The sequence below is a fragment of the Marmota marmota genome, unplaced genomic scaffold (assembly GCF_001458135.2).
Source record: "Marmota marmota marmota unplaced genomic scaffold, marMar, whole genome shotgun sequence".
NCBI lineage: Eukaryota > Metazoa > Chordata > Mammalia > Rodentia > Sciuridae > Marmota > Marmota marmota.
The window spans coordinates 291,492-317,517 of NW_025999913.1; the positions used below are offsets into that span (position 1 = coordinate 291,492).

At 44.4% G+C, this 26,026-nt stretch overlaps 1 protein-coding gene and 1 long non-coding RNA gene across 3 annotated transcripts in view; one reads left to right on the forward strand and one right to left on the reverse strand.

The window, feature by feature from the left end:
- Slc22a23 (solute carrier family 22 member 23) overlaps positions 1-26,026 on the reverse strand; it is a 141,262-nt gene that overhangs the window by 89,135 nt on the left and 26,101 nt on the right. The gene's annotated exons all lie outside the window — the stretch shown is intronic.
- On the forward strand, positions 20,989-24,197 carry LOC125615562. The gene is made up of 2 exons (XR_007346168.1): positions 20,989-21,244; positions 23,527-24,197. It is a non-coding gene; the product is annotated as an uncharacterized LOC125615562 (long non-coding RNA).

Genomic DNA, 26,026 nt, shown 5'->3' on the forward strand with positions numbered 1-26,026 from the left:
TGCTCAGGGTCACTAATCATCAAAGAAATGGAATTCAAAACTACAAAAAGATACCACTTCACACCTATTAGGATGGCTATTATGAGAGAGAGAGAGAGAGAGAGAGAGAGAGAGAGAGAGAGAGAGAAACAACTACTGTTGCAAGAATGTAGAGAAATTGGAAACCGGCACACGGTTGGTGAGAACATAAAATGGGGCAGCCGTGAATAACAGATAGCAGTTGTATGGTGAGTCCCCCCAAAATTTAAAAATTAAATTACCATATGATCCAAGCAATCCCACTTTGGGATATATATCCCAAAGAAATGAAAGCTGGGACTCAAACAAATATCTGCCCACTCATATCCAGAGCCATATTATTCACAATAGCTAAAATTTGTAAGCAACCCAAAGTATCCATCAATAGATGAAAGGATAAAGAGAATGCATAGCCTGGTGCTGTGCCACAGGTAGTGCACATCTCTAATCCCAGTGACTCAGGAGGCTGAGGAAAGAGGATTGCAGGGTTGAGGGCAGCTTCAGCTACTTAGAAAGACTCTGCCTCAAAAGTAAAAACTAAAAAAAGGACTAGGGATGGAGCTCAGTAGTAAAGCACCCCTGGGTTCAATCCCTAGTACAAAAAAAAAAAAAAAAGTGATATATACATATAGGGAAATATGATTCATCCTTAAAAAGTAGGAAATTCTGCTACGACATCATGAGGACATCATGCTAAGTGAAATAAGCCAGTCACAAAAGGACATTACTGTATGAGTCTATTTATATGAGGTTCCTAGAATAGTAAAATTTCTAGGGATGGAAAGTAGAATGAGGGGGGTGCCAGGGGTTGGGAAGAGGGAAATGGGGAACTGCTGGAAACAGAAGTGATTGACGGAGTTCACTGCATTGCCATTCTCAGGGCTCACATCTCCTACACGTCTTAAAATAGAGGACTGTGTTCTCACAGTCAGATTTTAGGTACTGGATCAACAGCAGAGGAAGGTTGTTTCAGGGTCTCTGCATGCACCTACTGTCACTTTGACATATGTCTCCACATCCCATGTCCATTGCTCATCTTCCCCAGATGCTATCCTATTACTTAGGAAGCAAAAAGCCATGAGCTGGCCCAAGGCCATAAGAGGAGCTCAGTGATGGAGACATGGCAGATGTGCAGACCCCCCACCCTGCAGGTGGGCTAAGATACAGAGACCTGTGCATCCACGGGGGCCCAGGTTGAGCTGCCAGGGACAGCAGCAGCCAAGGGTAGAAAGGCTTCTCTCAACTGGGAGTGGGGAGGGGGTACAGCAGGCTCAGAAGGGCTGAGGTCAGCAAGGGGCTATCAGGACACCTGCATTGCAGGGGAGCTCAGGAGGCCAGAATCTGTGTCTAGGCTACAGAAGACCTTCCATAATTTACATTCCTGTAGTTCATGCATTTTCTATTTCTACCCTTCTTTTATGTGAAACTGTTCAAATCACACTTTAAGATCCCAGTCAACTTTTGATTCCAATCAGGTCTTCCCTTTGAAAGAGGCCTTCACAGTGCATCTCACAGAACACGTTCTCTGTAGTGCTTTTCTACAAAAAACAAAAGCAAAACCAAAGAAACCCACCAAAAAACAAAACAAACAAACAAAAAATAACAAGAAAAATGGTGCTTGAGGAGGTGGGGTGCTGGGATCCCAAGTCCTGCCTTTTTAAGGATCCTGGAGGTTTTGATATCACTTTGTATCTTTTAAAGGCTTGGACAATTCAATCTGTGCTAAGAATCTTCACTGACATCCTGTCTCCTGGATTGGAACTCATTCGCCTACAACAGTATTACACAGCCAGGTAAGAACCAATGTCGTAGGCAGGGAGCTGTTTCAATTTCAGCAGCTGGGAGAGGTCACAGAAGCTGGAGATCTGCGAGGTGGTGACTCCAACTGCTGTCATTTCCAAAATTGTGGGAGTTTGGGGCTCCAGAGGAATATTGCTATTCCCCATTTCATGGCAGGCAAGTTGCTGTCTTCCTGTATTAGCAATACCTCACTATTATTTGAAATCAGATTCTAACACACAGCCCTGCAAACAGTACGCCCATGTGATCTAAGAAAAAAAGCACTTGATAGGTTGGTTTCCCCGTACTGTTTCTGTTGAATTGCATTGTTGGGGTCAGAAAAAAATGTAAGGCCATCTTGATAGATTATAAAGGAATTTTTGAATAAATATTTCTAAACTGTGAATGAGTGCTATCCCTATGTTAGCAGCCAGGGGCATGAAGATAGTCCCTACTCTGGCCCAGGAATTATAATCAAATACAGAAAGTACCACAAATCCAAGTATTACTCAACTCTCTGCTAATTGTTAAAAAGATCACAGAAATGGAAGAAACTTACTGGCATACTCCCATATACCTTTCTTGGACTTGCTTACTTTTATCAGCAAATTTAAAAAATCAGTGAGGTCCTTTTGTGGAAAAATAAAAATGTTATCTGGGTTAGAGACATAGTTCAGCACTACAGTGCTTGGCTAGCATGAATGAGGCTCTGGATCAATCCTCAGCACCCACAAAAATAAAAGAAAGTTATCATCTTAAAATGTGCTTTAAGAAATAAATATGCATGTATATTAGTCAGGCATTGCAATGCCTGCCGATCGAACACTTTCCTGACCCAAACAGTTGTTAAAAAGGTGTGGGGCCATGATCTTCCTGAATTTTCCCATGGACCTAGGCTCCATGGGATCAGGATTAATGATCAGGGCAAAGCCCCACCCCATCTTATGAAAAAGACAATACTGGAATGAAACCTGGGCCTAGTGGAGACCTCTAATAGTCATCCCCAGAATCTTGTCTTTCTTCCTAGAGTGAATGAGGAAGGTAGCAGAGAAGCCCATCCTCTCCACACCTAGAGGAAGGCTGCAGGGCCCAGAATCAGGCAGACCCTGAGGCTCTCAGAGGGGAAAGAGTGAGTGCAGCCTGTAAGGACCATCCAACAAAGACTTTGAGGGCAGGAGGGATGGGAGGGCAGGGACAGTCCTGGGCCCGGTTCTGCCGTGGGCTGACCTCTTCATTTCCATGTGCATGTATAAATGAAATATTAAACAGGCTGAGCCAATTAGCAGCCTTTCAATTGCTCTTGCTCAGAGGCCAAGGAAGCAAGTTTTGATCCATAATCCCACTTGACTCGCACACCCCTTGGTGGGGAACAGATTCCTTTCTTGTGTGAGAATTTTGCTCATCCAACGTCCCATGACTATATCAGCCCCAGCCAGGCCCATGGTGGCCAGCTCTGGAAGCCCACAGCCTATGCTACAGCAGGTGATGTCCCTGTGCTGAAAATGTCTACCCCAGGCCTTTCTTTGTACCCCTGAAACAGTCCTGTAGCCACTGCCTGTAACTCCAGACGAGTGTCAGAAATGCACTCTCCGCCTGGTGAGGATGTGAACCATGGTGTGCTCAGGGAGTGGCACATGTTCTGTGACTGATGTTCTTGCTGTTTCAAAACCAAATCAAACACACAAGCAGCTGTGTCTCCTTCCACCAAAGCCAGTTCTTTCTTCCTGCAGCTCTGGCTTCGGTGTCCTCACCTAGCACAACAGTGGGAGCCTTGGGGACTCTGTCCCAGGGGCCAGGCCACCAGCCAAAACAGGATGTAAGACAGGCCCAGCTGGGGTGCTGCAGATGAGGCAGCCTTCCTCCTTGGGAGCCAGGGATTCCTCCTGGATACAAGCTAAAGCTGGGAGGGGACACGAGAGTAGACAGAGGGAGGGACAGGAAGGGATGCAGCTCATGCAGGCACAATCCTCATGCAGGGCCTAGCAATCTCTCCTCAGATCCAGTGTGGCCCAGGGTGGGTACCCAGGGGCTTGTCTGGGACTCTCTAGAGGAACTGCCACTTTAAAAAAGAAACAGCCTCACACGCCAGCCTGGTCCTTCCTCGCTTCCACACCTGCCTGCCCTGGGAAAAGGAAGGGGTGCTTTTCTGGGGCCTGCCACTTGCTCCAGTGGGCCTGACTGGAAATGCACAGCAGTATAGGGGTGCAGGAGATGAACTGGGTCTGCCCACCACCTGGGATGTGTGGGCTAAGACTAAGACTAAGAATCTGGCCTGAAGACAGTCAGAGCCACTGAAAGGACATGAAGCAGAAGAGTGACAGGATGGATTTGGGTTTCAAAAGATCATACTGGCTGGGGAGTGGAGAGGAAAGAGGGGGAGGGTGAAAAGGTGAGAGGTCCCAGGAGGAATCCAAGATCTGGGAGCCCAAGGGAAATGAAGGGACCAAGAGGATCAGGCACAGGATCTGCTGTGAGGGCTAAGTTAATAAACTGCTCCCATTGCTGATGGCCATGCCCCCATTCCTTGTTCTGATTGGGAAAACGCAGCAGGAGTCCACTGTCTTGGCGTGCTGCTTTGACAACAGAGTAGGATTTCCTAAAATTCTGGCTGCAGATCTGGTCCAATCAGTCACCAAGTGTTTTCTGAGCTCCATGGTGTGCCTGGTGCCTTCTGGGCGAGCGAGCAGAGCTGATGGGGACACGTGCCCTGGTGCAGCACACAGCCTCGACTTAATAGGTTTCTTTAGATTTATACACTGAAGAGCATGGATTAGACCTATAACCATGGAAACTATCTATCCTGAGTGTTCTAGGATAATCCCATTAAAAATATTCTTTTCTGTTGTTACCATAGGACAAGGATTGAAACATGTGTTCTATTGTGTGTGTGTGTGTGTGTGTGTGTTTTCCCTCAAAAAATTCTAAAGCATTAAGACAAAAAAACAATAGTCATCCTGTCCATCCTTACCCTTAAATCTACTGGGAACTTTAGAGGCAAAGGGAAAGACAAGCCAGAAAACTTATCTTTTGAACAATGTATTAATTTGTCAATCAAAGACACGTTGGTTTCTTATTCTTTGATTCACTTTATTTTTCTCTAGCTCCTTTAACTGGTCACAGTAGATATGCATGAATTAGACTGTTGATGGCATCATTGAAGAGTAGAGGGAACATTGGGAGGACCGTGGACATCAGAGTTGGAAAGATGAGTTCTGAGCCATGATCCCACCACGCCAGGGCTGAGTGGTGTAGGTCCACCTTTTAAACCTCAGGATTCCCATCTGCTAAATGGTGTTGAATATTTGACTCACAGTGCAGGGGGGCATCTGGGTTAATAGGGGCTCAGTGCCTAGAACAGGTTCTGATTCAATAAACAACGTATCGCTTTGTTACAGCTAGTATCGCCAATAGCATACACAAACTAATTTTTCCTGAGTTATTTGCTTCTCAAAATATCTCAGGTGAAAAATCTCAGGAGGTTGGTTCCAGGACCCCTCAGAGTTATCTAAAACCTATAGATGTTCAAGTCCCTTATACAAAATGGTATAGTATTAGCATAGAGTATAGGATATCTCCTCCTGTCTACTTCAGATCATCTCTAGCTGATGTACAACACCTAGTACAATAGGAATGCTATGGAAGTAGTTGTTATATTGCTCAGGGAATAATAACAAGAAGAAAAATTCTTGCACATGTTCAGTACAGATGCAATTTTAAAAAATATTTTCAATCTGAGTTTGGCTGAATTCATGGCTACAGAGGGCCAACTGTACTTCTACATGATTTATATAATTGCTGAAGTCTAGAAAGCTGGCTCAGAACTCTTCCACAAGCAAAACATCAGCTCAAAATATCAGTCTCAGCAACTAAAGCACATGGCTAAATAATTTACCTTGTAAACATCCCCAGCAGAAGCCACCATCCCTTAGGGGCCAGGGGTCTCAGCAATGATGGGTAAAACCTAGCTCAAGCAAATGGTCTCTGCCTCCCACTCCACCCTCTTCTGAAAAATCCAAACTTTGTTGAGATTGTCAGCATTGCTCAACTCACCTAGCAAAAATCCCTCCAGATACTTCCTCTAGAAGCAAAGGAGAGGAGGCTGTCATGGAGTCTCAGGCATTGAGCAGATGAACAGGATACAACTTATCTGAAACATGGTGACCCATCATTCCAGGTGCCCCACGAAACTCCTGCTGAAGTACCTCTTGCCTCCACCAAGCATCTCTGTGAATGCTTCCCTGAGGTCACATCAGTTTTGGTGGCAAAAGCATTGGTCTCATGGCCTTTAGATGGTCAAAGCACATTTTTAAAACAGTGTAGCAATCAAAATATGTAGTGAAATGAAGGGTCAGGCTGATGCCTCTACTGCATGGCTTTACAGTGTGGTATAACAGCTCCAGGAGGAAAGCACTAATGCTGCCCCTCAGATGAGGAAGCTCAGGCTCACAGAGGGGGTTAGCTTTCCATTTCCTGGAGCCACATAGCTAGCAGTGGCAGAAGAAGGACTTGGAATGATCCTAGGTCCAGTTTTCTTTCTTTCTTTCTTTCTTTCTTTCTTTCTTTCTTTCTTTCTTTCTTTCTTTCTTTCAATAAATGACAGCGGAATGCATTACAATTCTTATTACACATATGCAGCACAATTTTTCATATCTCTGGTTGTATATACAATATGTTGACACCAATTCATGTCTTCATACCTGTACTTTGGATAATGATGTCTATCACATTCCACCATCATGGCTAACCCCCTGCCCTCTCCCTTCCCCTCTCACCCCTCTGCCCTATCTAGAGTTCGTCTATTCCTCCCATGCTCCCCCTCCCTACCCCACTATGAATCAGCCTCCTTATATCAGAGAAACCATTTGGGATAGGCTAACTTCACTTAGCATTATCTTCTCCAACGCCATCCATTTACCTGCAAATGCCATGATTTTATTCTCTTTTATTGCTGAGTAATATTCCATTGTGTATATATGCCACATTTTTTTTTATCCATTCATCCACTGAAGGGCATCTAGGTTGGCTCCACAATTTAGCTATTATGAATTGTGCTGCTATAAACATTGATGTGGCTGTGTCCCTGTAGTATGCTGTTTTTAAGTCCTTTGGGCATAGACTGAGGAGAGGGATAGCTGGGTCAAATGGTGGTTCCATTCCCAGATTTCCAAGGAATCTCCATACTGCTTTCCATATTGGCTGCACCAATTTGCAGTCCCACCAGCAGTGTATGAGTGTGTCTTTTTCCCCACATCCCCACCAACACTTATTGTTATTTGGCTTCATAATAGCTGCCATTCTGACTGGAGTGACATGATATCTTAGAGTAGACAAGGACCTGAACAGACACTTCTCAGAAGAGGATATACAATCAATCAACAAATCTATGAAAACATGTTCATCATCTCTAGCAATTAGAGAAATGCAAATCAAAACTAGGTGCAGTTTTCTAATGGCTTCTGTGTTGTAGGAGTCATGACTATGCATTAGTATTTCAGGATTCGTCACATAAAATGAAAAAGGGACCTACTCCCTCCCACTCTCACCAAAGCCCCCAGTGATGCTGACTGGTACTCATCCTTTTCTTCTATCTAGAAAAGGAAAAAACCCAGGCACTAGTCTCTGTTGTTCTCACTGGGTTGAGCCATGTTTTCCTGACTGCTAAGCTCTGCTTGGCTTTCTCAGCCTCCTCCAGAAACCTCTAGCTTACTGCCTCATCACCAGCTGACCAAGAGGTTCATTGTTTTCATTTAGTGTGAGGTCGAAGTGACTAAGGGTGGAGAGCAAAGGGGAGAGGCCTTGTGGATTGGGAAGTCACAACTCCCTATTCACTTCCTGCCTTCTTGGACAAATCGTGTTTTCTGGGAAACGGGCTTATTTGAATCCTTGGCTCTATGTGACAAAGAACTTGATGACATCCACATCTTAGAAATGTGTTCCCCTCCCTGGCTCTTCACATTGGGTCTTTCACATGGTCCCAGTGTCAGTGACAACATAAGTTAGGCTCCCAGAAGGTCCTTGTCCCTTGTACTCAAGCACAGCTCCCCTTGGATACTGTCTTAGTCTGTATTCTGTTGCTATAACAAAATATTTAAGAGCAGGTAATGTAGAAGGTATAGACTTTTATCTAGCTCAAGATTCTGGGAAGAGAAGAGTGCAGCATCTGCTCAGCATCTGGTGAGGGCCTTCTGGCTGCATCACAGCATGGCAGAGGGCATCACACGGGGCAAGAGAGAGAGAGAGCATGCCAGCTCAGGTCTCTCTTCCTGTTCTTATAAAGCCACTAGTGTCATCCTGGGGGCCCCAACCTTATGACCCCATCTAACTCTGTTTACTTTCCAAAGCCTCCCTCTCTGAGCATCATTAATATATTAATTGAGGATTAAGTTTCCAACACATGAACTTTTAGGGACACATTCAAACCATACCAGCCACATAACTTTCAACCTCAGATCCATAGATGTGCTTTAGGGATACCCACAAAGTCACTTTAATTTTACATAGAACTATGCATGTGTACACATGGGCAGACATGCAAATGCATACATGTGTGAGACATGCAATTTTCCAAGGGAAAGACCCTTAGCTTTTATTGAATTCTGGAAGGGGTCTCTGACCCAAAAAGAGTCACAAGTATTGCTTTTAAAAGTGCTTTCATTTCTGTCAAATCAGTCAAATTTCAACAAAAAGTGGGTCAGTGATTAAAAACTGAAAAAAGTCAAGGATGGGCAATTTAATCTGTAGGATTTTAGGGAAATGAGAAAAAATCCTCCAACATGATAAGTTATGCAAAAGAATTACAATAGAATGGGACCCACTCCCCATTCTGTGGAAGGGGAGGGATAAGAATTACACAAATCGGGGAAGAGAATAGGATTGGGAGTAATAGCAGGAGAGGAAGGTCTGCACAGGCCTAGGAAGCAGTGTTCTATTTTCAAGATGTAGTTCAAAAGGTGGGTTCTAGGTGCAGCTTGTATAGCTGTACACCAGCTCCTATTTTCACTTAATCCTACAGAAATAAATGTGTCCATGGCCCAGAAGTCCTGGTATCCCCTCTGAGCCAAACCTGCTGATACGCCAGAATTACTCAAAGTGATGAGCTAATTAAAATTCTATGGTCTTTCCCAGAAATGCCTCTATTTTTAACCTAATTCTGACTGACTGTCACTAGAGTGTGAAGTTTATATATTTTTTAAGAAAATACTTTTTTCCCTTCTTAATATTCTCATGAATAATTCAGTTTCGCTGATAATTTCTTCAGAATCCTTCAAGCATTTCTTCTAAAGAGAGATGGGGACATTCCCAGGCAGAAGGGCAGAGGTACAAGCTATGTGAATCCTTGTACCTCACCTTCCAGAGTCCCTAATTACATATAAAGAATACAAAAAGAAAAAAAAAAAAAAAAAAGGTGACACACAAAGGACTATAGCCCTAGAATTCTAAAAAAATCACCCTCAACTTCTTATGATTTTCCTCTAATTCTATGTTCAGGGCCTTATGTATCTTGAAAATGTTTTCCTAAAGTTCATGTGCAATTGCTTATTAGAAATAATAGTATAGCTGGGGATGTAGCTCAGTGGTTTGATCCCCAGCACTACCAAAATAAATAGATAGGAATAATAATGTAAATGTACATTTAGGTTTTTAAAAGCTATGTAAGTATTTTAGACCACTCGTCATTGAAATGCTTCATATTTAAGATTGTGTGTGTGTGTGTAAATGATGTTGCTTCCATATTAGAGATGGTTTTCAATAAATTTCAAGCATAACTACTTGTTTTCTTGTGAAAATTCCTCTTACATTTAGACATGTCTCCATTTTCAAAAGAAAAAAACTCAGTACACAGTAAGCCCAATTAATTTTTGTTGAGCATCATACTTTCCTTTTAAGAGAAAGAGGCAAATTAAAAGGAGATAAATGGGATCTTTATCAGGATGACTGCTGGAGCACAGCTGTGCAGAACTCGGCTGAACTTTATCGAATATACACTTGCATTTAAAAAAAATGCTTTGGCTGGGAATTTGTTTTCCCCTACACTTATTTTCTATTCTATTGCTTTTTTTTTTTTTTTTTGGCCACATCTTAGAAGGCAAAACAAACAAACAAGCAAAAAGTTTTCTAAGAATTATGCTTTCTTGGGAGATGACATAAAGGGAAATTACTTAACAATGCAATAAAATGCTTAAGGCAGAAGGATTGCAAGTTCAAAGGCAGCCTCAGCAACTTAGCGACACCTTAAGAAACTTAGCAAGACCTTGTCTCAAAATAAAATATGAAAAAAGGTATGGGTATGTGGCTCAGTAGTTAAGCATCCCTGGGTTCAATCCCCAGTACCCAAAAATAAATAAAATAAAATAAACGAGGTTTAGAGAACCTGGATCTTGGTTCTCAAGGAAACTTGAGTCTCACTGGGCAGAGGGGATGCAGGTGGTCTTCCAAGCACAAGTGACTCTGCTCTTGATTCTAAATTTGTCTGAACCTTTTTCCACATAGGTGTGAAGAGCAGGGCTCTCTTCTGTCACAGCTGTAAGCTCTGGACAAAACCCTAGGTGGGTTGGGAGGTCATCCCATGGCCATGACCAGTTGGGCTGGCTGGTCTAATAGACACTTCCTATGCTCACACACTGGACCTCTAGATGTTACCCCGCCTCGGGCAGCTCCTTTGAATGCTCAGCGTTTGGAGCTCATCTCTCTTGCCTCTTGCTTGTTTGTGGCCCCTGTACCCACACCTGGTATAAACTCCACCTTGTACAAACCTTTACCACAACCTTGAGCATGCCTACACTTGCTGACCTTGTAAACATTTAATGCAGAGAAAATGTTGATTGTGGTTTAATTTCCATAAATTGATTGATCTCTTGAAACCAATGGGGCTTTCAAAGCCCATTAGGGGCTCACTTCTCTGTAGACCTGCTGAAAGGACTCCTGACAGCTGGACCCTACTGCCACCTGTGTGTGGTCCTACTGCAGCCCAGCAGCCTTCCAAGGGCTGATACTCAGGGAACCATTAAGCGTTCCTATTTCTGAAATATCTCCCACCTGAGATTTTATTTGCCTATTCAGCTACTCTGGGCAACGTGCCCTTGTTCTTCAGAGTCACATGATTTTATTTATTTACTCTTCAAAAAATCCTGCAATACAAATATGAACTTATTTGCAAAAGCATCTTGGAGAGTCGCTGTAACTGGCTTCTTCTCCTTGAGCTGATGAACATTTCATTTAGATGTTTATCTGGTGTCATGGTAACTGGCAAAACTTGAGATTTACTTTTCAGGCTTAGAAATGATCATAGAAATTCAATTTAGTGAATGCTTACTGAGTACCTACCATGTGTGGAAGAAAGATCAATCTCTTTCCTCAAAAGGGCATGGATCACAGTGCCAAGGACTAGACCAGAAATCGGCAAACTTTCCACAACAAAGCCATATGGCAACTATTTTAGGTGTGTCAGGCCACGTGGTTTTTGCTGTGTCTATCTGACTCTATCACTATAGAGCAAAACCCACTTTAGATTATAAGGAAACACATGAGCAAGGCTATGTTCTGATAAAAAAAACTTTGTGTACACTGAGATTCAAACTTAATTAATTTTTTACCAGTCACAAAACATTAATCTTTTGATTTTTTTCCAGCTATTTTAAAATATAAAAACTATTTGTGTCTCCCAGGTTATGCAGAAAAGGCAGCTGGCTGACTTTGGTAGGTGGGCTGGAGCTTAGACTCCTGGATAGCCTCTCTGAAGGCTCTGTGAGTGGAGGCGAGATGCCTGAACCTCCTGAGCCTCAGTTTCCTCATCTGTAAAGTGGGATGAGAATCTTTGTCTCATGGGATGCAAGGATTAAAAACTGAAACACAGAAAGCACTAAATGAACGCTAGCTGACCCCCTTCCTGGATCATGATAATAACAGTGAGGATGGCAACTACCCTTTCTCAACATTTTTTAGGTGCTATGTACATTGTACAGTATTTTGTTTAGTCTAAGATGCCATTGACTTTAAGATGTTCTATTATAAATGTAGCCCCAAAAAGGAAAAGGCTGTCCTGATTCACAAATGCTAAATTGTATGTGTGTGTAAGGGGGAAGCAGGTGCATTTTAGAATCCAAGCCACACAGCCCCTTTCATCCCAAACCAGGAGGTAGGTGCTACTATCATCCCTATCATGCAGATGAGGAACCAGAGGGGCACTCTCCAGTCTGTGCTCAAGAGCTAGGAAGTTATCAGTGGTGAGATGTGGAAGCTGGTAAGCTGGTGCAGAGGCTGAGCGCCACTTCAAGGGCACAGACACCAGGGACAGGGCCGGAACAACTTGGAACTCTAAATACAGCACAGATGAGCCATCTCCTTGGTCGAAGGGGACCTGCACCAGGTCAGTCAGACAGTCCCTCTGGTGCTTCAAGGTAGGTGTGAATGCAGTAATAGATAACAGGAATTTAAACATGCAGACTAAAAGTAGCAAGACACACTGACACCTAGGCCTGCAAGTTTGTCTTAACAGCCATCAGGAAAGGAGAGGAGTAGCTAGGAAGAGCAGGCGTCATGGACAGAGGAGAGAAGGCTCCGAGACCTTTCTTGTCCTCCAGCTTTACTTTCTCACATGAGAGGAAGGCATGCAGTTGTGGAGTCCAGGAACCAGAGACCAGCCTGCAGCTGCACGTACTGGTAGCATGACTGGAGGAAACCATGGTTCTCCTTGACTCTCCTCAGGCACAGGGGGCTCAGGCATGCTCCAACCTCTGGGCTCAGGTGTCACCATGAAACACAATGAAGCCAGAAACACAATGTGGCTGTCAGGCCTGAGCCTTGGCGTGCACAGGGTGTAGGAAGATCTAGACCCCAAGTCTCCCAAATTCTGCCTTGTTTTGCTCTCAAATCTTTTTCTCCCCATTATTATCTCACCGCCCCCCCCCCAAAACACTTATGACCTTTTCAAAATATGCTGAGAGAGAATGGGCATTTCTCTTCTTTCTACAAAACTCCAGTTACTTAAAAGAGCACACTGTGTAGCCTCAGCTTTTGTTATTGTGCTGAAAGAAATTAACCTGGAAGTCCCGAGCCTGCTGTCTTTAGGAAGGCCTGCAGACCACTGGCTGGCATCTGGGAACTTGGATTCTGGAAGGGTGCCTATCATTCCCTGATAATGATGACAGGTTGGCGTGCTTAACTGTTCATACAAACAACGCGGAACATGCTTAGTATCTGATTTTCCTTCTGGGAGTCTGGAATTTTGGTATGTACAAAGTGAAGGTGCTGACATGGCCAGCCCCCAGTCCAATGTTGAGTGTTGAGTCTCTAGCAAGTTTCCCTGCTAGGCAGCATTACCCACGGTCACCTCAATTCCATGCTGGAGGAGTTAAGTGCACCCTGTGTGGCCCGCTGGGAGAGGAATTGGGAGCTGGCCCCTGACCTCCTCTGGACTTGCTCCATCTGATCTCTCCCTTTGCTGATTTTGCTCTGGATCCTTTCACTGTAATAAATCATCAGCATGAGGATGACTATCTGCTGCTGAGCACTGAGTTCTCCTAGTGGATCATCCAATCTGAGGGTGGTCTAGGGGACCCTTGACACAGCCATCTTTTATCAACTCATTTTAGAATTCTGTCCTTCTGAAATAAGCTGTGTGAGGCATAAAAAGGCCCAGGGGGAGAGGAGGCCTGTCTTATTCTACTGTGATATTTTGGGTATTAAATGTCTTCCAAAGGTTCATGTGTTAAAGGCTTAGTCTCCAGGATGGCACTGTTGGGAGATTCTGTGGTCCTTTATCATGTGAGGCCTCCTGGGAGGACCGTAAGTCATTGGAGGGTATGTCCTTGAAGGGGATTGTGGGATCCTGGCCCCTTTTTCTTTGCTCCCTAGCAAGGCAGTTTTGATCTACCATGCACTCCAGCCGTGCTCCAGCCATGATATGCTACCTCAGTACAGGCCCAAAGATATGGGGTCAATTGATTATGAACTGAAACCTCCAAATCTTTAAGCCAAAAAACCCTTTTCTCTTTATAAGTTAATCATACCAGCTATTTTGTTATAGTGACAGAGAGCTGACTACCCATACACAGATTCTGAATGAAAAGGGCAGCAGAAGCCAGGACTTGGTTATTGATCCTTCCATTCAAATGTTGACTGAAGGCTCATTAAATGTTCAGGGAGAGATGAACATCATTATCTCTCGAATGCGATTTCAGAGTGTCGGATGGGAAAACAGATATTCCATGTGCCAGAAACAATAGAAGCAAAGTGCTGGAATTGACTTCCCACATCTGAATGGTTTTTCTTATTTGTTCATCTGGCATTTGAGTTTCAATGGCTATGCTACACTCTAAGCTTGAGGTCAGGTTCAAATCTGGTGCATCTTTAGGTCTTTATGTGGCACCATGCTTTGCACTTGGTAAGTAGTCAGATGACATATGGATAGATGAGAATAACCATTCAGGACTGGGAGGTCAACACAGTCTAGCACTATGATGGCAGGTTTTAGGGAACACAGCAACACTAATAGGGACCCCAAAGATAAGTTCCAGATATTCAGAAGGGAAAACTGGCATTCCAAGAGACAATAACAACACACGCAAAATGTTGGAGCCAGCAATGACCATGATAAATTGAGGGATCAAGAGAAAGTTACATGGAACCAAGAGAGGGCTGTGGTGGAGTTGGGTGGAATCAAACAATGACGATGCTTAAGTGAAAAGCAAGTGAGTATGAATGCAATGAGGAAGAAAGTAACTATGCTAAAGGTGACAATTTGGGAAGATGGATTTGGGGACAGCCTAGAGGAAAGGCTTAGATGGACTGAAGCCCTGGACATAGCTGAGAAGTTCCTGCTAGGGTCTGAATATAACGTCAACCAACATGACAACCACATACACAATCAAGGTGTGTGTGCCAAAGTCAATACTGGAGTCTGCCCTAGTACTAGATCTGCTGCTAAGACATATGAGGTCTTGGAAGACATTCTTTCCCCCTTTATCTTTTTAGAATTCTAATAGATTCAGGTTCAAATTAGGGGTATTAGCTGTGTCTTTAAAGAACATTTCTGAAGAGAAAGTGGATGGGCTTTGATACCTAATTAACATTGGTGGGTTTTAAAAAAAAAAAAGTGCAGAAAACTGAACAAACACTGGTTATAATGATGGCAGTAAGGAAGCCTGGAGAGAAAACTGAAAGACGTTCTTTAATCACACAGAAATTATGCATAAAGGAGAACAATCATCTCATAGCTAGAAGCATTGAGACTTTCAATGACAATAAGCTAAGAGAAAAAAAGAAAAACCAGGGGAAGATTTTTTTGTTTAAATAAAACAAGAGGAAAATGAATCAGTTGATAGTTGGTTTACCCATCCCATTCATCATTTAATACTTTCAGTACTCCCAAGTTCAAAACAAACTACCCCCTGTCAAAATATTACTTATAAAACTGCCATGGAGTCTGACAAATTCTCATGATTATATCTGAGCTCATTCTGTGTTTTGAAATGGAATATGAGCTACTGACCCTCAGGAAGCTAATTGCTTTTTAATATATTCAACCCAGCGAGGCATCCAACTAAGCCATTTGCTTACTACTCAGGCGGTGCACTATGGTGAGCTTTATTGCCAGAATCAATATAGGCCAGTGGGCTAGGGCTGAGGCTATCACTGTGGGTGGAGACAGGAGTTCTGGGGAGAAACGGCTCAAACCTATTTTCAGCAGAGGCAATTTATTGCTTTGTGTACAGTATCTCTCTCTCTCCAGGGAGGGAATGTAAAACCTATAATGTGTAGACCTGTATGGAATATACAAGGCTGGTATTAAATATGACAGGATAGGCAATTCTGCAATTGGCCCCCTTCCAATTAATTATCTTGCCTTGGTTACCATTGGCAAAGACCAATTCCTGGTTTAATGGGGCAGAGAGAAGGGATATAGACATAAATGCCTATCAACCAACTCTATTCTTATTAAGATATTCCCCATAGAGGAAATCACATGCCTATTTTGTTTACTTAAATTTGCCTTTCAAGTAGTTGGCAAATTAGGAATTTTAATAGCAAAAAATAAATTCATTTGGCGCTATGTGTATTTCAATTTCATTTCTAGCAGGCATTGGGAAGCCACTTATATATTTCATCTTTGAATATTTTATCACCATATACATTGCCTTGGAAAAAACATGTTGCCTTTGGGACAATGAAGACCCTGCAGGCTTTATTAGACCATCCTGCCAGGAAGAGCACATCAGTTCATACTGGTGCTGGCTTCAGCACGCACACGGCCATTGTGCAATCATTTCCAAGCGGCATCCCCCAATGGGAAATGGGAGCAGAGGCTGGCAACCCAGCTCCTCTACCTCCCTCTTCATTCTGATCTGAGCAATTCGTCTGACCACTGCCGTGCCTCAGCCAAACGAGGCCAGCACTCAACCATGGCGCAAAGTGGCTCTTCCCAGAGTCCTCCCCTTTGGCCTATTTGGCCCATCACCTAGTGCTTCCCCTTCCCCTCCCATCACTCCCACCACGTGGCTGCCACTTCAGTCACTCTGCATCTCTTACTGTACCACATGGCCTTCTTGTCCCTCAGCCCAACCACCGACCTTCGTCTTGAGGCCTCCTTTCATATGGTTCTCCCTCTTGAAGTTCATGTCATTCTTCTCCTTCTCCTGAATTCCCAAGGACTCTCAGCTATCTGGTATACATCCCTAATTTATTCACTTTTCTGACAAATATTTTGGTGCCTACTAAATAAATACAGTTTGTTGAGGTTCCGTTCCCTGTGTTAGGTCATTTGGACAAAAAAAATCCAATGAGATCCCCATTTACCTTGTAGATTAGCCAGAGGGAGAAGGCAAAAGTGAGGTCATACAAGGCGTTAGGCTGGACCCCTCGTTTGCAGGTGGGAGAGATGGGAAGAAGATCTATGAAGGCAAAGGGCCCTCTGAGTGGGCAGGTTAAAAACAAGTAAAATCTGGACATGTGCTGGTGGGTGGAGGAAGAAGGGCACTACGGATGGCGGGAGGGTACAAAGGAAAGCATGGGGGACGGGGCTGGGTGGAAAGGGTGAACGGGAGGAAATGCAGGATAGGGGACAGTGGGGAATCCTGCAGAGTGCAGGAGGGGCTCATGAGAAGCCCTCCAATCTCCCCACCCCCTTCAGCAATCTCCAATCACTGGGCTGGGTGGCTCCTCTGTTGTGCCTTAGTGCAGGGATTAAGTGCCTATGTGCCTTCTCACATTGGTAAGCAGCAGCAATATGGGGACAGGCACTGCCTACCATGGCTTTAATGCTAGTCACCTCTGGTGCAGCTGCATAGTACCTGGTGAGCAAAACTGCACTTTTCAAAGTCTTTCAGTGAAGGGGGTGAGGCTACGGAATCAGAATCAGAGATCCTTGAGCTGTGTTATACGTAGACAAGGGCAGTATTGGCAAAGGAGAGATGGGGGTCAGGGAAACTAGAGACTGTTGATGGCATTCTAGCAAGATCCAGTGAAACCAGGGCAGCCCTGGGGAGAAAGTATTGACACCTCACATGGAGCACCTCACAGGCTCATGAGCAGACCAAGACCAGCAGGACATGGGAGGTCTCTCCTGACGGAGGATACTGGCAGTGTGTGGATCTTGTGAGCAAGTCCTTATGGAACAGGACGCACACACCTTGAGTCCCAGGGCGTCTGACAGGCTGAGCGACATCGTTATGGAATCTGTTTCCTTGGAAACCCGCAATGACAGCACATACCTAAGACACTTGTGACTAATCCCTCTGTGCCCTTGACTCCTCCTTTAGCATTTAACGAGACGGACAGCCCCAGAGACTCTGTACTTCATGCTCAGCTGACCTACCATCCTCTCTCCCCTGGCTGGGCATGTTTGTCAGGTGATACACTGTGAGGCCTGAAATCAACAGAGCCAAACGTTCATCAGGCAGGGGCGGCATGGATCTGGACGGTTCTCCTAGAAATAAAGGGTCGCAAGGACAGGAAAACCATGATCCCACATCAACACGTACTCTGGCAAGACTTGAAAGGCATTTAAAACCACCTTTACCTAGACGACTATTGCAGTTATTGGTGTTACTACAAAGGAAACAGGTGCCAGTTTCCCTTCCTGTTTTCTATGTCCCTACCTGAAGGGCATGAGATTGCTATTCAGAATGTTTGAATTCTGACCCTAGTTCAGACACCATCTGTCGGGCCTTAGGAATGTCTCTTAACCTCTTCAAATGTCAGATTTTAATACCAAGTATGAACTGGACTGTGGTCTGGACTCTCAGTTGCAGCTTAAGGGCCCATCTTTGTAGGACAGCTCGGTCTAGGCCTCCCCGCCAGCCTGCCCCTTTGTGCCCTGTTTTCTGCACGGTGAAAGTCTGCTGCCCTTAATGAGCTCCCTGGGGATCCACGCTTATACCTGGCCTGCCTCTGAGACAAGTTCTATTCTCTGATGTTGAGTCTAGTCCAAAGTGGCAGTTCTGAAATATACTTTCTTACCATAGGACCTTAGGTTCCCAGCAAGTCTGACCAAATATGACCAGGCAAAAGTAGTTTTAAATAACCTGACAGGTTGGAAGTTCTTTGAGGGAAAGAGCCACCTTTCTAATGATAATCTATAAGCTCTAAAAAATCACCAACTGCTCCTTAAGAAAGCTCAGGTGTGTGCACTTCCTCATCAAGGATGAAAAGTTATATCTCATGTTATGGAGCACTGTCATATAACATAAAGGACACCATGCAGCAAATTCAAGGTATTGCATTTGTGGGGCCCGGGGGTTGAGGAATTGGGAGGTGGAAGACAGTGAGGAGAGGGGAGGATTTTCCACTTGGTTTTGGAAACTTAAAAGCTCAGGTGAAACAGAAAGTTGACTATGCATTTTGGGGGTTGGAATGTTGCCATTTTTCCTTTTCCCCCAATACCAAAATGTTCCCACTAATTCTACCCCTAGCTTCACGCCAGCAACTTGAACCTAAGTTGAAAACCTAAACTTCCGTAGTGCGTGCCTGAGTGGAAACTTATGCAATTCAAACTAGAGCCTCGCAGCTGGGGTGGGCTCAGATGACTGATGCATGCTCCCCCAGCCTCCCTGTTCCCAGCGGGTACTTCAAAGGGTTCCTGTGGTTTTATTTATTAGGATGATGAATAATGAGCAGATATTTCTCCAGGATCGGGGCTTTTAGAACTGGACTCATTTAAATCTTTGCAGAGACAGCCTGTGTGTATGTGTGCATGCCAGAGAGAACGACGGGAGAAAGAGAATATAAAAACCTGGTGAGGGCTGGCGGGCCAAGAGGGCTTGGGTACAGAAATGCTAATCGATATCTGTGCGGGACGTGAGTAACGGAACAAGACAGACTCTACAGGGGTGAAGGGTTTATCCAAACTCATCATTTGAGCACCTTCTGGAAATGTTTAGATGAAGATTTTAAGCTGAAAGGAATCTGTGTGGGCATATAGGAGACATGTCACAGCCCCATTAACCCACCCTGTAATATCTGATGTAGCTGGTTAAGATATTAACATAAGGTCTTCCTATAAGGAACTTTTTCAAACCAGAAAGGGAAGACGTTTTCTAGCAAATAACTAATTTGGATAGTTCCACTAATAGTATTTATATACATTTGAGTCCCTAACAATTGTCTGACCAATGAATCAAAAAAATCTTGACACCATCATGAAACAAGTCACTTTGGTAGATGTTATGGTTTGGATTTTAAATGTCCCCCCAAAGTCCATGTGTTGAAGGCTTGGTCCCCAGCTTGTGGCACCACTGAAGGCTTGGTCCCCAGCCTGTGGCACCACTGAAAGGCGGGGCCTAGTGAAGGAAGCTAGGCCATTAGGCTGTGCCCTTACAGGGGATACTGGGACCCCAGCCCCCTCTTTCCCTTTTTCACCACCAGGAGGTGAACAGCTTCCTTTGCCACATGTTCCCATTCTTTTGTGCTGTCTCAGACCCAAAGGCAACAGGGCCAAGCAACCATGGACTGAAATCTTTGCAACCATGAGCCAAAATAAATCTTCCCTCTTTGTAAGTTGATTTTCTCAGGGATTTTGTAATAGCAATGGAAAGTGAATACAGTAGACTTACACCAACATATACAAAGTCCTTATGAAAGTAGGCTGTGTTTGAACCTATTTATTCTGTACAAAACTATACATACCCAAAGTCAATACTAACATTCTTCTTCTTCTTCTTCTTCTTCTTCTTTTTTTTTTTTTTTTTTAAACCTGGGTGCTGAGTTTCAGGGCCTCACACACGCAAGGTGCACACTCTACCACCGAGCGACACCTCCAGTCAACACTAGCATTCTTACATGCTAGTCCAAACTCATGTCAAATCATTTTAAAAATGGTTCAGACAAGCTGTCTGCAATGACAGGAGGAAACTACAGGGCGGTTATAATACATCCGTCACAGGCTAGGTCAGTAACAAAAACTCTCACCAATCTCAGAGGCTTACAATATCAAACGTTATTTCTTGCTCATGCTATGTGCCCACTAGGATTGGTAGGGGGTCCTGCTTATCGCCACTTGAGGATGCACGTTTCAGGAGGAGCCATCATCTTGCACACTGTAGGCTGAAATGCTAGAAGCCCAGAGGTCTCTCATAGGTGATCAAATGCTCCCGATCAGAAGGGACAGATCCCTTCCACCCCCAGTTCATACATCAGAACTAGTCACATGGTCCAACCTCAAGGGAAATATTGGCAAAGGCATCAATGACTTCCATACTTTCTTACCTGGAAATTCTCTGAACACACTGGGAGTGGTGGTGCACACCTGTAATCCCAGCAGCTAAGGAGGCTGAGGAAGGAGGATCTCACGTTCAAAGCCAGCCTTAGCAACTTAGCAAGACCCTGTCTCAAAATAAAAAGTTTTAAAAAGCTCAGGAGATGAATAGCCCTGGTTTCAATCCTTGGTGCCAAAATAAATAAATAGATAATAAAAATTTTAAAACCCAATAAAATTCTGAACCCTGAACAGCATCTCACATACGGCTACAGGATGTCATTTCCTGGAAGACTTATGTCCTGGGGAAAATGGCTCAGATCTCCAGTCCACTTTCTATGTCTCCTTCACCAGAGCCCTGGAACCACCCCAGGCCTAGCCATAGCTGACCCTACCAGGCTCTGAGATACAGCACCCACCCAGCCTACCAGGGCCTCCCTGCAGGAGACGAGAGAGTGTCAGAGCACAGACGGAGCATGGTCCACCTGCCTCAGGTCCACCTGCCACAGGACCTGGATCCTAGTGGAGCCTCAGTTAACTTCAATATTATGCTCTGATTTTTTTTTTTTCCAGGGATTTTTCACTGGGACAGCTTTTATCTGTTCGGCTGTAGGTCAGGCATGAGTAACTCCAGGACGGCGGAATGGGGCTGTCGCCTCAGGGTGGGATTCCAGGACTGATGCTCAGTAAAAATATAACAAAACCAACTCATGCCAGTGCTGGCGCTGTGACAAACTGTGTTGCTGCCGGCCACACACGGTGGGTAATAAACCCTGGTTCTACCATGGCCTATCTAGGCCAGCCTGGCCCAGTGCCTGTCTCTGTGCCTCCTTGTCCTCTGTGGGGCAGGAATGGTCACAGCACTTTCTTCATCTGGTAGAGGTGCGGATGGGAGGAGGAGGAAGAGCTAGGACAATGCCGGGCCGTACTCAATTAGCACTGGTGTACCTTATTCATGTCCTTTTTCTTCTTGACATCCTACATCCACACTTCACTCAAACTCATTTGCTATCACAGAGAGAAAATCACACCCCTTGTAATAATTTGGTGAGACAGGCCAATATATCACCACTTAATAATGAGATGACTAAGACTGACCCCAAGTTCAATCCTGTCTGCCCCAAGCCTCCATTCCTTCCCTGGAATGTTTGACCTCACTCACCACCCCATATCCTGAACACGACGGGGGTTTAACACAAGGAAACGATTCAGCAGAGGTCGTTCCTCTACCTGAACTTCAAACTCTTCAAAGATGCAGCTCCAGTCAATCCAACACCTACATCAGTATTTTCTCCAGGGGAATCTGTCCTGTATGCTGGATAGAGTTGAGTGTCACACTCTCAATTCTTGGTCGGCATAGCTCACCGGGTTTAAGTCTCAGATGCTGGGGATAAATCAGGGCAGAAAGGGTTGGGATGGGACTTCCTAACTCCATGCCAGGCTGAAACTCAAACCCTACGTACGGGTCACACTTTATTCATGGCTTTGGAACATGATGAACCTTTAAGATGGACTTTGGTCCTCGCCTGGAAATTGCTACCTTCCTACCTTGACTTTCATGCTGCCTTAGGTCCTTGTGAAGGGACTCTGTCTGCTCCTGTCTGTCTTAGGCTGGAGAGTCCCCCTGGACTCTGTGATGGAGGTTCCCTCTCACATGGTACCAACATTGTCTTCCCTTCCAATAAGGGGAGTCGTCTAGAGCAAATGTTGGCAAAATGCAGCCTGTGGGACAATTCTGGCCTGTGGCTTATTTTCCTTTTTGTAAATAAGATTTTACCGGAACACCCATTTGTTTACATATCATCTGTGGCTGATTTCAAGCTACAATGGTAGTTGGGACAAAAGTCACATGGCCCACAACATCTGAAATATTTACCATCTGGCTTTTTACAGAAAGAGTTTGTTGAGCCCTGATCTAGAGTTCTGTGGCAAGAAAAGTTCTGTAGAGAGGAAAGACGTCCTGCCAAACAAGGGCGACATGCTGTCACTGCTGACGGAATGCAGGAATGGCAGGCCCGCCCGCTAGTCCCGGCAGACCCCCAGACCAGAGAGCACACATTTCACTTAAGTGACAAATGTTTTCTTACAGGCCGTATTCAGGGACAGGACCATGAGCAAGATAAACTCAATACCTACCATTTTAGAGTTTAAAATTATGTGTTGGGGTCAAAGTGTGGGCATAGGGAAAGAGAAGGAATGAAGATGAGGATAGAGATATGTAAAAAAAATCTACCGCAGCCCAAAGAACAGTGATCTATTCAGAGAGCAGTGAAATGAACGAATTAGAGCTATAAAGATCAATGGAGGGCATCTCAGGAATAATGCCACATGGAAGAAAATGTACATAGTAGAACACACACAGCTTGCTTCAACTTATTAAAAGTTTAAAAACATGCAAAACTAAATGACATGGTGTTCATAAATCTGCTGTAATTTGGGTCTGGAGTATCCCCGAGAGGTCCATGCATGTAAGCCTTGGTTCCAGACTGTCATGTTACTGGGAGGTGGTGGAACTTTTGGGAGGTTGGGCTTGGTGGCAGGAAGGAAGTTGGGTCATTGGGGATGTACCCCCTTGAAGGGTATCCTGGGACCCCAGTCCCTGCCTCTCTCTTTGCTTTCCAGCTGCCATGAGGTGACAGGGTTCCACTTCCCTGGTCTCCCACCCTGACCACGGACTGAAACCTCTGAAACCATCAGCTAAAATAAAACTTTTCTTTTTCTAAGTTGTTTATCTGCGGTACTTTGCAACAGCTACGTAGGGCTGACTAACAGAGTATTAGTACATAAGGTCCAAGGGTAAAGAAATGCAAGGGAACACACAAGGCCAAATCTAGCCAGGCTCACTGTTCCTGTGGGGATGGGCCCACAGGGAACTTCAAAGGTCTCAAAGCTGGGGAGTGTGACTACCCACATGTGCATGGTGTCACAATCTTTTACCTGACATATATCTTATTGGTATTTTATAGCTGGTCAATATTTAGTAAAACCAAACAATTGGAATGTAGAACCCACATGCTGAATTCTATGATTCTGTTCACCAGGACAGTAGCCAGTGTTGTGAATACCCAGAGGAGGGGCTGCAAACCCAGAAGGGAGCAATCAGAAGAAAGTTCTGGAAAAAGTGGCACATATGTCACATGAGGACTTCACCAGCAAATTTCACATGAGAGGTCACCCCAGGACAATGTTCCAGCAAAAGACCAGTGATGAGATAGATAATAAGGTTTTCAAGGAACTGAAACCAGCTCAGCAAAACGAGTAGAGCAAGTGGGGGTGGAGAGGGCCTGCTGAAGCCAAAAGCGATAGAGCCCTCGGAAAGGCTTCAGCTATGGGGCAAAATGACAAGATTCTTCTGGTGGTGGCCACATCAACTCATAATGCGATCCTGAAATGCCCACAGGTTTCTCCAGGGTTGAAAACAACCCAGTTCCCCGGCGTAGGTAGCAATGATGTGCACCACCAGTACCATTTGAAAAAACACAAACCAGGTGCCGGGCTGAAATTACACGAAGCACGTCATTATCACAGCAGATGCTAACAGCCCCTAGACTGCTACGAGCAGAACCAAAGTTTGTGTGAATCAATATTTTTTGTACACTGAATTAAACCTTCATTCGCGAGCAGAGCTTGCGATCGTAAAGATATTCCATGGTGAATCTTTGCAAAGCTGTCACTCATTCTCTAAAATAAAGAATTCCCTATTGCACGTCAACTTTATCATACTAGATTTTGATCTATCGGATTCGTTTGAAGTAAATACTTTTGTGTCTAAAATTGTTTTATAAGCCATGAGTAGTGACATGTGCGTGTACTACCCAGCTATATTCAGGAGGCTGAGGCACAAGGATTGCTTTAGCTCAGGAGATTGAGGCCAGCCTGGGCGAGATAGTAAGACCATCTCAAAAAAAAAAAAAAAAAAAAAAATCAAATGAATAAATATAAAAAAGAATAATTCTCAATTCTTTAAAAGTATGGATGAGTGAAAACTCTGAATGCTACTAACACTTTATAAATACTTCGAATTCCTATCAAAAGCAAGATCACTGAAATACACATTTTCCTGGTGGCAGCAACAGACCTGGAGCTTTAGAATGCTACAAAGAAAACAGGACAAAACAGGGTGCTGTCTCCTGGTTTTGTCATCATAGCAGACAGCTCAAACTTGGACTTTGATTACCAAAGAATGACCACATTTTTTTTTTCCTCCCCTTGCTTCTATTTTTCAAATCCCAATAAAAACTGATTCATTAATGCTTATGGTGAGTCAAATCAGAACCTCAAAGATAGTCTCCCAAGAATATAGTGACTTTAAAGTTCCCACAAACCACCGGAGCCAGCATTTCCAGCTCCGTGTACCCTCACCCTCCAGCAGCCTTGTTCACAATTAGCTAAAACGTGGAAGCCACCCAAGCGTGAAAGGGTAAACAAAATGTGATATTTCCATTCAACGAAATATGACCCATGACAAAAAAATGAATGAACCTGAAGTCATTATGCCAAGTGACAAGAGCAGTTACAAAAGGACAAATATTGTAGGAGTCCACTTACACGAGACACACAGAGCAGTGAAATTCATGGAATTGAAAAGCAGAACGGGGGTTAGGAATAGGCATAAAGTGTTTCAAGGGTACAGAATTCTGCAATATGGAGAGTCCTGGAGATGGGTGGTGGCAATGGCCACCCAGCCACGGGAATGTCCTTACTTGTCACTGAAATGGACACTTGAATGTGGTTGAGATGCTCTATTTGATGGTACGTTTTATATTTTCCACAATGAAAACGAAAACTTTCAGAACACAGATGTCTTGATTGAACCTCACAACTGACAAGATTATTATAGACTAGCCTTCTCCCCTGCTGTGGTACCTAATTGTGTTAGTCCCCTTAAAAATCTGTGGGTTTCTTGGAGAAGTCCTCTGAGGACACAGCTGTGCTCCGTGACAGCCCTGGCTGAACCAGGAGCCAGGGCATCTCTGCCCACCTTGTTATAGGGCCAACATATGGGCCTGCAGCTGGCCCATATGCAAAACAAAAGCTCCCTGTCCTGGACACAAATGGCTTTCCTCGGGGAGCTTCTGTTGCCAGGACAGAGGCATGTATTAGAGCTAGAATGCCAGGGGGGGAAATTCGGTCATCTCATTTTTTTTTTCAGCTCATCTTCTCACAAAGAACATCCACAGAGTAATTGGCGAGGCTGCCAAGATGGTGCGACAAGCACCCCAGCTCTGAATTCAGGCAAGATGCAGCCCAGTGACACACAGCTCACTCTGAATTACACAGCTTTCAAGTTCTCCTTTAAACACTCGTCCCTGCTGATCCCTGAAGAAGAGGTTTTTATGGGACCTTCATAACTAACACCTTTCCACGCTCTTTCCAGGTTTTAATGACCTGGCAAGACAGATTTATTAAATGACCCAGCTCAACATTAGCTGAAAACATCCTGTGGCAGCCCTTTCAGCTCTGCTAGCAATCCATCAGGAATTTAGAAACCTGAAGGAGGAGAGGGGAGAGAGGGAGAGAGAGAGGGAGGAAGGGAGGGAG